Below are 14,375 nucleotides of genomic sequence, written 5' to 3' on the forward strand. Positions count from 1 at the left end.
TACTAATTTAAAGTTAATAAAGAGTCCACCAACAGTCCTTCCCAGCATTTCATCAATCTTTATGGTCACTTTTGTCTTCCCAAATATCTAAAAATCCTCACTTGGTCTCTCAAATACTGCTAATATGCCACCTTCTGTTTTTGGTCAAATTCCTTGAGAAGGCATGGTACCTCCACTTACTTTCCTCTCATTCTCTTGTTAACTCTTATCAAGTCTGACTACTATCCTTATCATTCAAACAACACTGCTCTTTCCAAAATTATTAGTGATCTAATTACCCAATTACATTGCCATTTTTTAATCCTTATTCTTCCTGGTCTCTCTGCAGCATTTAAGACTATCCAGCAAATCAAATGTAAGGAGGTAACATCTATAATGCACTTAACACAATATTTTCACCCAATCCTCTTATGTGACCTCTTTCACGAATTCAACACTGTTTATTACCTTCTTCTGAATTTTCTCACCTGTGGTTATTCATGGCTCTGCTTTTTCTCTCAAATTCTACCTGTGTTACTGTTCCTCTTCCTCTTTCTCTTCCGTGTAACTTCTATGTCCTAAAGTTTTGTACTGAGTACTTTTCTCACTCTATGTGGTTACATTTGATTTTCTCACCAGTTCCCTTAGGTTTAATCATTATCCATATATCTAATTCTGAGATCTATATCTCCAATCATAGCCTCTATTCTAAACTGTAATCAAACATCAACAAATACTTGGTGGGGGCTGTGACGGCAAGCAAAGAAGTACTTAGCACCTTGTTTCAGCTACTTAATTTTTTAGCACCTTGTTGCAGTTCAAGTTCCTTTTGAGCCTTGCCCATGATTACATCAAGTCTTTGTTAACAAACAGAACTTGTGAACCCCGCAGTGGGAGAAACTTGATGATGAAACAGGAAGAGGGAGGAACAGGGAGGAGCTAATAACCATATATAAGGAGAAGCCCAAGCTGAGAGAGAGCACAACTGAAAAGAGAAATAGCTGTGGAGGCTAGGGACTCTGTTTGTCTGTTCTGGCTTTGTTGATTTTTGTTTGAGATACTTTGTACAGAAGCCCTGAGACCTTACTGGAAGCCCTGAAAGAGGATTATCTTGTTATCTGTTTATAGAAGTCCTGGAGGAGGATTTCAGAGGTCCTGGGACTGTACTGATGATGTGTGTTGAGTTCTCAGACCATGTTGGTGGGTCTGTGTTGATTTCACAAGCAGATAGTGAACTGATGATGGTGATGAATCATCACAGCAATGTGATGAATGTTACTGTGGCTCTGTTAAGCTTTTTCTTCCCTAAAACAGAAACTGTGAAGGACTAGATGTGTACTGGACACTAAGAGCTTCTATATGGACCAAGAACTGGACAGGGAACAGAACAAGGAGCTGAAAACTGCCTGCCTTTGAATCCAGGTGACAGGTGGGTAGATTGAGGCAGATGCTGGGTCCTTGGAAGAGGAAACATGGAATCCGAGACCCAGACTCAAGTCAAAATGAAAAGATCTCTCCTTGGGTACTTAGTGCTGCCTGAGAAGATCATGATTTACTGTGCCCTAGGGATGGGAGAACTTTGTACATCAGAGATTAAGACAATGTGACCTAAGGGTGGAGAACTTTGACCTTTGTACTTTGTGTCCCTAAAGGAGGCTTGCTCCTTAAGGAGGATTGAGTTAAGGATTTACTGAATGATATGTTTTGTATAAAACTATGTGATCACTTTGGTGAAAACTCTGTGGCTAATTTAGTGATAGCTTTTTGTGTTATAACATTGTGAATGCTGTACTTTGGTTTCTCTGAATGGTTTGCTTTAATTTACTGCTGAATAAATGGAGAGTTACCATGGGATCAGAACTTTAAAGCTGTTAATAGCAGCAGTCTTTTGGAAAGTTGCTTGTGCTTGGCTTTACAGGAGCCTCCAGATAGATGCCTTATAAACAACTCAAGATCATGCTGTCCAACACAAGAACTTCTTATATTTTCCCCCCAAAGTCTCCCTCTTTTCAAATATCCAGTTGTTTGTTTTTTAGGGGATTAATATCATTCCAGTCACTAAGACTTATTACCTTCATGGCATCTTCTCCTCAAAAATATGCATCTAAAATTTTGTCCAAGTCATACATAAGCATGTCCAAAATTAGTTGAAAAATTGAATACACAGATACAAAGTGAGGGAGGGATGGCTAGATTTTAGTTCTGTAGGCAAAAATGTGTGCATTTCAATGATCTTCAATTTGAATATCTATAAATACTTAGACATGGTACAAAATTAATCAATAAGCTTTAATTAATCCTTTACTGTAAGCCAGGAAATGTGTTAGATACTAGGAATAGAGAGAGATACTGAAATATATTGAATTCATGCCATATGAAAATTTCTTGAAATAACTGATGTTTAGTCCCCAGGAGCATTACTGCCTATGCAGGGATATTATCTAAGAGATTGGGTTTATTCTGTTTGCCAAAGAGGGAAGAGCCTGAAGCAATTAAAAAGAGAAATATTAATGGTAGTAGGGAGCAAAGGAATAATAGGGAAAAAGGAGGAGAATGACAAAAAAAGGAAGAGAAGGATGTAGAAGAAAAGAAGAACAGAAAGAGAAGATGAAGAGGAAGAAGAAGAAGAAGAAGAAGAAGAAGAAGAAGAAGAAGAAGAAGAAGAAGAAGAAGAAGAAGAAGTAGAAGAAGAAGAAGAAGAAGGCAGAGGAGGAGGAGGAGGAGAGAAGACAACAAGAAGAAGAACTTTGCATGTCAATATAATACAATTCATTTTAAAGTACTTTGGAGAGTATTGGAGTTCTCATCACTGAGGTTTTTTTTTTTATACAAAGTGAATGGATGTCTATTTTTCAGGTGTTTCACAGAGATTTCTTTTTGGTATTTTTTGAACTTGTTGGTCTCTTTGTTTCCTCCGAACTCTGAGATTCTCCAATTCTGTTTGTGTGGATGTTTGTTTCTTCCTTAATTATTGCACTATAATGATTTCACTCAGTATGTAGTTTGGGGACCTCAGTCCAGCTCTGGATTATTTTTCTTTTATACTCCCTTCAATAAGACAATCAGGCAGAGTTCCAGGCTTCCATATAGTTGCTTTTATTGGCTATTTCGCAACCATTAAATGGCAATATACATATGGTTTCTTTTTAAAAAGTAATTTACAATTATTACAGCTTTGCAAAGCAGCACTGCATCATGCTGAGGGTAGATTATAATTATCCTCATCTCACATTTCAGATAAGGAAAGGGATGCACACAAAGGGCTAAGCCCTGCTGAATATACAAAACAGTGGGATAAGATTTAATAGGCATGCTTATGAACCTACTGGAGGTTATACCAAACTCAATGAGGAGGGGTATATTCTAGTGTCTATACATTCTTTTAATAGCTAACTCAATCTTGGCCAAAGTCCGGTCATTTCCCTAGTTCATCAGTGGAGAAACTGGGCCTAAAATCCATACCTAATTCTAAGAACAGTTTTTGCAAGTCACAGACTATTACATTATTGTTTTCCACTTAAATGATGGGGTAGAGGGTGATAAAAGATTCTTATTTTGTGAATCAGGAAAGGCATGTAAAGTTAATGATGATAATTTATATATCACCTTAAGATTTACAGAGTTCATTATAACTGTCTCATTTTATCTTCACAATACTGTTGAAAGGTAAATCCTATTATTATCCTTATTTTATAGTTGAGATAACTGAGAGAAGTCATGTGACTTGTCCTAGGCTACACATTTAGTAAATGTCTGTTGTGGAATTTGAATTCAAAATTCTATAATGTCAAATTGGGCTTCCAGAAAGTCCATAAGGTTGTACTAATAACATACCTTACATGTTGTTCCCTCTTCAAAATAAATTTACAATATTTAGAAGGATAAGGAAGAGTTATTGCTCTATTAAAAGGATTTGGTTGGGGGTGAAGCTGCAGGGGCTTGAGAAGCCTGCCGAAGCAGCAGAAGCTTCTATGGTAATTGAATAAGTCATTTCTTTAACTAAATTAATAATGTAGAATGTATAACTTTGTCATAATCAGGTATGTTAAGAGGAAAGTAAGAAGGTGACTGAAAGTTTGATATATAAGGTAAACATATATACTAAAATTACAAATAAGAGCATTGAGTGGAGATAGAATGCCTGATATCTTTTTTAAAAATCCCTTTACTCGGGGCAGCTAGGTGGCACAGTGAATAGAGCACTGGTCCTGGAGTCAGGAATACCTGAGTTCAAATCTGGCCTTAGACACTTAACACAAAAACTAGCCAGGTGACCTTGGGAAAGCCACTTAACCCCAATTATCTGACCTTCCCCCCTCCAAAAAAAAAAACCCTCACTTGAAGAGCGAACCAGAAGAAATTTGTACACAATTACAGACACGATGTATGTGTCACAACTAACTTTGATAGACTGGTTTCCTCTAAGCAATGCAAGGTTATAAGACAACTCCAGAAGACTCATGATGGAAAGAGATGTCCACATGCAGAGAAATAACTATAGGTTCTGATTACTGACAAAAACAAACTACTTTCTCTCTTTTTTGTTCTGTTTTGTTTTGTTTCCCCCTTCTCACTGTTCACTCCACTGGATTTTATCCTTATTTACATCCTGAAAATTGTTTTTTGTTAAAGTATTTGTAGATCTTATTATGTAGATTTGTATATGTAGATTATATACATATTGTATATGTAGATAGATAATATATAGATTGCATGCTTCCATGGGGGGGCGGGGAGGGATAAAATTTGAAACTAAAGGGATTGTAGAACTGAAAGTTGTAAACTGAGAGCAAATAAAAATTAAAAATTAAAAAAACATTTATTTTTTTAAAAATCCCCTCCCTAGAACAGTGAATCATATTTAGTATTTAATGCATATATAAGTGAGCAAAAAATATTTTATTTTATTTTTTTCAAATGCTTTATTAACTTCGATTTTACATCATTCATTTCCGCCAGATTTTGAGTTACAAATTTTCTCCCCGTTTTTCCCCTACCGACCCCCTCCAAAATAGCCATCCCACAGGATATCCCCTCCTCCAATCTGCTCTCTCCCATGTTTTCTCCCATACCCCTTTAGTCTTTTCCAGTGGATCTCTACGCCCCAGTGCCTGTATACCTTATTTCCCAATTACATGTAAAATAGTATTGATAATAGTATATACATACATACATACATACATACATATATATATATACATACACACACACACATATATATGTACATATACATACATATTTGAATATTTGATTTTAAAACTTTAAATTCCAGATTCATTCCCTTCCTCCCTTCTCACCCAAGCGTACTGGGAAGAAAAGCATTCCAGTATAGGATGTACATGTGTGGCTAATGCAAAACAATAACATAGTAGATATATTGTAAAAGACTGACTATATTTCCTTCTCTCCTATCCCACCTCCCACTTGTTCTATTCTCTAATTTGATCCCATCCCTTTTCAAAAACAGGTGCTTCCAACTTCCCTCCCCCCAGCCTGCCCTCCCTTCCATCATTTACCATCTCATCCCCTTCCCCCCTACTCTCCGGTAGGGTAAGATACCCAGTTTAGTGTGTATTTCATTCCCTCCTCAAGCCAAATTCAATGGGAATAAGGTTTACCCATTCCCTTTTGCCCTCCTATTCTTCCCCTCCATTGTAACCATTTCCCCTTGCCTCTTCTGTATGAGATAGTTTACCACATTCTGTCTCTAACCAATTTCCACTCATTACATTCCTCTCTCACCTCTTAATTTCACCTTTTAAGTATCATCCCTTCCTGTTAAATTGGTCCTGTGCCCTCTATCTATGTATAACTGTAAACAAATATACACACATTCACATATGTATTCATATGCCCATATACCCTCATATATAACATATATAGACATATATATATATATATAGACACACACACACACACACACACACACATATATATATATATACACACACACATATATTTCTATTTTTATTCCCTACAACTACCGAGAAAAGTTTTATCAGTTATAATTATAGTTTTTCCATGTAGGAATGTTAATTGTTCAACTTTGATAAGCTCCTTATGATTTCTTTTCCCTGTCTACCTTCTCATGCTCCTCTTGCTTCTTTTATCTGAATGTCAAATTTTCTGTTCAACTCTGGTTTTTTCAACTTCTGGTTTTGAAAGTCCTCTATTCCATTTAATAACCATATTTTCCCCTGAAACATGATACTCAGTTTTGCTGGGTAGGTGATTCTTGGTTTTAATCCCAGTTCCTTTGACCTCCGGAATATCATATGCAAAGCCCTTCGATCCCTCAGTGTAGAAGCTGCCAGATCCTGGGTTATCCTGATTGTGTTTCCACAATATTCAAATTGTTTTTTTCCTGGCTGCTTGTAATATTCTCTCCTTAATCTGGGAATTCCGGAACCTGGCTATAATATTCCTAGGAGTTTTCTTATTGGGATCTTTTGCAGGAGGTGATCGGTGGATTCTTTCAACCTCTATTTTTCCCTCTTGTTCTAAAATATCAGGGCAGTTTTCTTTGAGAACTTCCTGGAGTATGATTTATAGGTTCTTACTTTGATCATAGCTTTCAAGTAGTCCAATAATTTTTAAATTATCTTTCCTGGATCTGTTTTCCAGGTCAGTGTTTTTTTTTTTTCCAATGAGATATTTCACCTTGCCTTCTATTCTTTCATTTGTTTGGGTCTGTTTAATAGCATCTTGATTTCTCATAAAGTCATCACCTTCCATTTGCTCCAATCTAATTCTGAAGCCATGATTCTGCTCATTGACCTTTTGAGATTCTTTTTCCATCTTGCAAATTTGACTTTTTAAGGCATTCTTCTCCTCATTGCCTTTTTGAGCCTCTTTTGCCATTTGAGTCAGTCTGTTTTTTAAAGTCTCATTTTCCTCATTCAGGCCGTTGACTCACATTTCATAATTTTCTTGCATTGTTCTCATTTCTCTTCCCAATTTTTCCTCCACTTCTCTTATCTGCTTCTTAAGGTCCTCTATGGCCAGTAACCAGATTATATTTTCCTTTGAAGCTTTTGGTGTAGGACTTCTGACTTCACTATTTTCCTCCTGTTCCATGCTTTGCTCCTTTTTGTCCCCAAAAGAGGAGTCCAATCTTGGAATCTTTTGTCTGCTTTGTTTCCTTTGCCTGGTTATGTCGCCCTTCAGTCACTTAACCCTTGGGCTTTTTGCCACAGTAGGACTCTGCCACAAGGCAGATTAGCTTTTGTGTCAAGCACTGGGGTTTTCTCAGCTGCTGGAGGAATTAGATGGGTGCCCCCTCTGAGGCCTCCACACGCTCAGGCAAGCTGGTCACACATCTCAGGACCTCCACCATTGACTGCAATCCAGATCCAAGCAGCTTAAAACAAGAGCGTTTCCCCTCAGACTGGTTGCTTATTCATCCTACACTCTGTGTGCCAGGAGCTGAAGCTGCCATATGGCGTTGGCTGGCTCTACTGGCATCTGAAAGGCTTCTTGCCCTGGGGTCAAAAGCCAATGCACTCCCACTTACTGGGTCCCAAACTCTAGGCTGAACTGACCTCTCAGTTTGTCCTTAGCATTTATGTGTTGATAATTCTGGAAATGGCCACAGCTGCTGCTGATCTGGAGTCCCTCTGGTTGGTGGCTGATCAGACTCGCCCTGGGGCTAAAACCTCACCTCACATGGGCCTGGGCTGGGCTTCCAGAGCCCTGCGCTGGCTGATTCCTTCTGGCCTGCAGGGCTGTCGTCAGTGGGAGGTTAGGTTTTCTGTGTCATTTTGTGGGTCATATAACTTTTTTCTAATAACAGGCTATTTAAGAATTCTAGTTTTCCTTCTGCTAATCTGGACAGTCTATATTTTTCTTAATATTCTGTCATTTCACATAGATTGTTAGTTGTAATGGCATATAATTGAACAAAATAACTTTTAATAATTGCTTTAAGGTAATATTCATTTGTGGTGCACTTGCCATCTTTATTTTTAATACTAGTATTTTTCTTTTCTTTTTTAATTACTTATTTATGTATTTTATTTTTCACAAAACTAGCTCCTAGTTTTATTTATTATTTTTTCTTTTAATTTTATTAACCTCTGCTGTGATTTTCAGGATTAGCACTTTTTGTATATAATTGGGGATTTTTAATTTGTTCTTTTTTTTACTCCTGTCTTTTTTACTTCAGCTGAAGCATAATAGATTCTCCACCAACCCCTTATGTTAACTCTGTATATATTCTGCATTTCTTAATCCAATATGCTACCTGCTTTCTTCAGTGTGCTTCCTATCTTCTCTCTGGGTGAGGTCATCCCTTGCACATTTATGATTAGTAACTGTGCATTTCCCATTGTATTATTTTCTTCTGTTTATCCTTCTCTCTCTTTTTACCTGGCCCCTGGCCTCTAAAGTCTGTTTTGTTTCTCATCACTGCCTTCCTTTATCTTCCCTCCCTTTTATCACCCCTCCTTTATCTTACCCACTTCCACCTCCTATGTCCAAGCTAAGATATATTTATATGTATAATTGAATGTGCATATATGTATGTATTTATAAATATATATATATACATATACACACACATCATGATATTTGGCCCTACTTGCATGTGTGCATACATGTTTGTGTATCTATATGCATGTATATTTTATATAATTTTCCTCTCCTTCATTTGTTCCTGCTTCTGTCACCACCACCTACTCTCACCATGGTTGTTTCATCCACATAACCTCAAGGACATTGTTCACTGATATGCAATAAATCTCTCCTTCAACCTTCAAAGCTGTCTCAACCTTCCCCCCCCCACTTTGACTCTGCTCCCCAAAAATTCAATTTGAGGTATGATTTTAAGTTGTTTGGTGGAAAATATTGAAAGAGGCCAGCTGAATGCCCCTTCTACTCTTCCATCTAGGCTCCACCCCTGAAAATTTCAAGGAAAATCACTTTGGCATCAGTATGTATGCTGGACAGAATTGGAAAAATAATTTAGGTAGGAAAACCAATCAGAAGGTTACTGATAACTTAGGTGAGAAATGATCAATGCCTGAACTAAGGTGCTGTCTGTGTAAATAAGGAGAAAGGGTGTGATACATAAATGTAGTTAAAAGTTAAAAACTGTCAGATTTAGTATCTGATTGAATATTTAGAGTGAGAGAGAATGAAGAGTCAAGTATAATGATTAGATGATTAAATTGTGAATCTATCAGAAAGGTGGTGGTATTTTTAACAGAAATCAGGGAATTTGGAAGAGGATGTTATGTGGAGGAAAAATAAGTCCAACTTTGGACAGATTTAAATTGAGATGTCTCCTGGATATCATGTTTGGATATCTATTAGGGAATTGGCAATGAAGTAATAGTGGCAAAATTTGTCCAGACATTGGAAGAGAAGGACTGGTCAGCCATCCAGGACAGATGCTTCCCTTAGCTCTACAGTAGCCAAGAAAAAACAAACAAGGGATCAGAAGACCCATGGATTGCTAATTGTTTATAGGTGATCAAAGTATTTTCAGGAGAACAAGAAAAGGTATCAAGATCATATCTGCATCAACTAATGAACTTGGTACTGGAAAGAAATTTGACGTTTTTGCATCCCATCTCAATTAAGATGGAAAAATAGAACAGGCTTACTCGGACCAGTGGTTGAAAAGTATATTTGTATATTTGAAACTTCTAGATATGGAAAGTAAGTAAAATATTGAGTGGTAATTAATTTTATATATAAAGGGTTTTAAACTAAGAGAAGAAGACTATAAAATCATAGTTAAAATTAGAAAAGATCTTAGAAACCATTTAAAACAGTTCCTTCACTTTACAGAAAAAAATAAAAACTTATAGAGTGAAATGACTTGTTCCCAGTCATACACATTATAAGTACCAGAGTTGGGATTAAATCTCATTCTTCTGATCCACATGCAGCACTCTGAATTCTACCAAAATTCCTTTTGCCCGACTTTCCCCCGTAATCATGGCCCCAGGAAGTAAGATATGTGGAGAAGAGACCAGGCATCCTGAGCTAATTGTCATCTCCCTTTCCATGTCAACTTATAAATTTTCCAATGGTATCCATGCCATACTCTGTGGTGCCTTCCAAGGCACTAATGACATTATCTGAGTTAACAGTGGACAATATGAATTGACCATCTTTTATATTTTTATTGTCATCTCACTGTTCCTGTCATACAATATTTTGTTTTGTTAATTTATGAAATAAAACAAAATTTTCTATAACATAGTACAATAAAAAGATGACTGGACATAAAACTGTGAATCTACTATGAAAAACTTGCTATTCTTTTCAAATATACAACAAAACTGTCATACAAATTCCTTTTTCCCTCCCCCTTACCCAAGAAATGGCTATTGTTAGATACAATTAGATGTGTGCATGTGTGTGTGTGTATACATATATGCTCTTTCTCTGGGTATTTATAATTAAAATAACTTATTTACTCAAAGTTGTTCTTAAAACAATATTACTCTTATTGTATACAAAGTTATCTTAGCAATGTTCATTTTTCTCTTTGTTATTTCATATATCTTTCCACTTTTTTTTCTAAAATTCATATCATGTCTTATACCAGAGTAGAATTCCTTTGCAATCATATACCACAACTTCTTCAGCTATTCCTCAATTGCTGGGCATCCCAGCAATTTCCAGTTCATTGCTATCACAAAGAAAGCTGCTATATACTTTTTAGAATATATAGGTTCCTTTATTTTTTCCCTAATTGTCTTCAGAAATAGACCAAGTAATGACATTGCTGGGTCACAATCTTTGGGCATAATATCATATTTCTTTCAATATGGTTGAATCAGTTCACAATTCCATCAACAATGAATTAGTGTCCTGATTTTTCCACATCCCTTCCAACATTTTCTACTCTCTCCTTCTATCATTTCTTTTAACAAAGTCTCCTAATTTCTTCTTTTCCTTGGAAAGTTGTATGTATTAGACCAGACTAATAAGCCACTTGAGGTCTACAGAAATGCAAACACTTAAGGTGTGGTTAACAATCCAATTCAATCTAAAATAATATTTAATAAATGTCTACTATAATACAGTAAGTATGCTAGTTATTAGAGACACGATGATAAAGTGGAAAAATAGCCCTTTCTTTTAGGAGTTTTCTTTAGGGGATACAAGTTCAGAAATAAGCAAATATGAAGTAAATACAAAACAATTCAAAGTGAATTAAAAAAGGAGGCAATAGTAATAATGTAAGAGTCTTGGAAGAGGAGAATTCAAAATCATGCTTTAAAAGAATGTAGTAATTCTGAATGATGGGAATAAGGAGAAGGTACATGACAGATGTGGGAGACCACTTGTATGAAGGCATGGAGTACAAGATGGAATATTTTTTTTATGGTAAACTGCCAGCAGACTATTTTGACTTGAAAGTAGTGTACATGAAAAGGAGCACTATGAAATAAAAATGGGAATGGAGATTGAAGGTAGATTGTGGAATATTTTAAATGCCAGCTATCTAGTTCTTTTGTTTCAGTCATGCCCAACTCTGTGACTCCATTGGGGGTCTTCTTAGCAAAGATATTTGAATGCTTTGTCATTTCTTTCTATAACAAATTTTACAGATGATAAAACTGATTAAAACAGGGCTAAGTGATTTGCTCAGGGTTACACCGCTAGTAAGTGCCTTAGGCCAGATTTGAATTTAGGTTTCCCTGACCTCAGACTGAGCTCTCTATCCACTGGGCCACATAGCTGTCAATAATGTTAGACATAGGGGTTTTTATTTCATTTTAGTAATAGAGAGCTACTGAAAATTTTTGACTAAGATCAAATGATCAGACTGTTTTAAGAATAGAATTTTAAAAGCTATGTGTTGGATAGATTGGAGAATTGAAAGAATGGAAGCACAGAAACCAGTAAGTAGACAATTATAATAGCCTTCAGGAGAGGTTATAAGTACCTGGACAAAGGAAAAAAAAAGATGTACAATGAAAACTAATATGTTCTGAAACTTAATATCAATGAGACTTGTCAACTGACTCAATATGAGGATTGACAGCAAGGGAAATGTGTAGGGTGATACCAAGGTGAGAAATTGGATAGAACTTCCAAAGTGAAAAATGGTATGCTTGTCAACAGAAATAGAGAAAATTGGTGGCCAGCAATTCAAGCAAAACATAGAGAGGAGCTTCTTATGATCAATTCACTTTTTTCACTTTTTTTTTTTTTTTGCTTTTTTGGAAGGGGGAAGGCAGCGCATTTGGGGTTGTGACTTGCCCAAGAGCATATGGCTAGTAAGTGTTAAGTGTCTGAAGCCGAATTTGAACTCAGGTCGTCCTGATTTCAGGGCCGATGATCTATTCACTGTGCCACCTAACTGCCCTGATTCCTTTTCTTTTTGCACGTGCTGCCTGAGAACCTCAACACAAAAATAACTATGGTCACCTAAATTTTCTCTTGAATAGAATACGAAAATGTCTTTTGTTGCTTCTCTGTTATACAGTTTTAAAGAGATGCTGAGATATACCTGAGCCATAAACTTCTAAATAATGCCTTAATTGAAAGTAAAACATATAATCAAGTAAATGACTAAATGCATACATGTATGAATGAAGGAAAAATAGATGAGTAAGCAAACAAATAAATAAGTTATTTTAATTCATTAAATTAAAAACACCCACAGAAATCCCTGGGAATTTTTGCAAGTCTTTCTGCCCTTAATTCTTAATTTTTTTTTCATTTGTAACATGAGAACATTATAGAAGATTTTGAAATTTCCCTACAATTTTGATATATATTTCCATCTATTCTATAATTCTATTTCTATTTGCATCCAAATGCAATATGGCAATGTAATTCTCATTGTATGCTTGAAAGTTGGAGAATAAATAAATCTCACAAAGTGCTGTTCTAGATCTTAGAAGACATATATTGTTCCATGCATCCTTGGTCCATTTGCTATTCCTGTGGCAGCTCTTCATGGAAGATTGTAACATAATAATAAATAGTTAATGGTACTCCAAGTTATTTGTAGTTTTCTTCTTTCTTAGGATCATTCACAACCTCTCTATTCAGAATTATCATCAGTTCCAAGTTCTGTATAGACATCTGAGGCAGTTCATAATCATTTTTTTTTATGAATATACTTCAGACACCCAGAAATGAACATAGAACAGCTGTTAAATGATGATCTCGAGAACTTTTTATTATTTAAACCATTGAATTCCATCTCTCAGAGGAAGCATTTTGGCAGTAGATACATTAAATAAATGCAAAGTATTATTATTGTTGTTGTTCTTCTTATTACTATTGCTACTCAAAGGCACAAGCTTTTTCCTAACGATCTATCTCCTTTCAGGAAGTGAATGTGATTGTGGTCTTATTGGAAATACACTTTAGGGGGGTAACGTTGACATAAAGGAAAATAAGCCATAAAAACTTGTTTAGTTCTGAGTTTGATATAAAGAATTTTATATTTTTCTTAAGCAGAGATTAAAATTGAATATCAGATTATGGAGTTGAATTTCTTCCTTGACATATTTCTTTATGTCCCTTATTTTGGTGCCTCCTGTCGCTTAGAAATTTCCCTTCTACGAATACTTTCCATGTACTTTATTTTTATTCTACATGTGTTTAGTTATATAAACACACACACACATTTATACATATACATATATACGTATATATATATATATATATGTATAATGTAATTTTTCCTATTTCCATATGAGCTCTTTAAGAGTTCAGGGACATCTTTCATTAGGATTGATATGTTAACCAAAATGCTACTCAGTCTGTGGATATTTGGAAGCTTTCATTATAGCTATGAGCAAATATGTAAGAAAAAGGAGATTTTCACAACAGAGCCATTCCCAATCATTGAGAAAAGTATTCTGTATTTCACCCTTTTTTTTCTCTGTAGATCTTTATGAGTTCAATGAGCCTCACCATTTTGCCACAGACACCATCATGGAATTATAAAAGAATGAAACTTTTGAGTACTTTGAAGAAGAATGCTGTAGCATCTTCAGAAAAGAGAATTTCTTTCTAACTTGCACTCTGGAAAGTCCACATTGTGACAGCTAACATAAAATTGTAAAACTGTTAGCAAAGTCTCTGAAAAAAACTAACGTCAGGACTTTCATGCTTTTCTCCCTTTCAGATAAGCTGTGCTCTCCTCCGGCCACAAAAGAAAAACTTAAAAAGGAAATACAGCTGCCACTCATGAAAGAGCATTTCACACTGAAAATGGGCAATTTATTTTCCATGCCAGATCAACAGCACTATTGATTCTTAACATCCAAACATTGAAATAAAAGCTTGGCTTCATTTCTAGGGTCACAATTTTCCATTGCAAAAACCTTAGTTCCAGGCTTTTATTTTATTTCAGAATTTAAAGGTATAAGCTTCAGTATCTGACAGCATTAGCCTCTGAAGGAAGGCTACTCATT

The 14,375-nt window shown here is 35.7% G+C and overlaps 1 pseudogene; it reads left to right on the plus strand.

Annotated features, from left to right (window-relative positions):
* LOC138170239 (BTB/POZ domain-containing adapter for CUL3-mediated RhoA degradation protein 3 pseudogene) overlaps positions 1-13,975 on the plus strand; it is a 31,823-nt pseudogene extending 17,848 nt beyond the window's left edge.
* Positions 13,976-14,375: the final 400 nt, after the last annotated feature.

Source organism: Petaurus breviceps, unplaced genomic scaffold, assembly GCF_028583685.1.
Source record: "Petaurus breviceps papuanus isolate PSGF00001 unplaced genomic scaffold, PetGlider_PUasm1.0 38, whole genome shotgun sequence".
Taxonomy (NCBI): domain Eukaryota; kingdom Metazoa; phylum Chordata; class Mammalia; order Diprotodontia; family Petauridae; genus Petaurus; species Petaurus breviceps.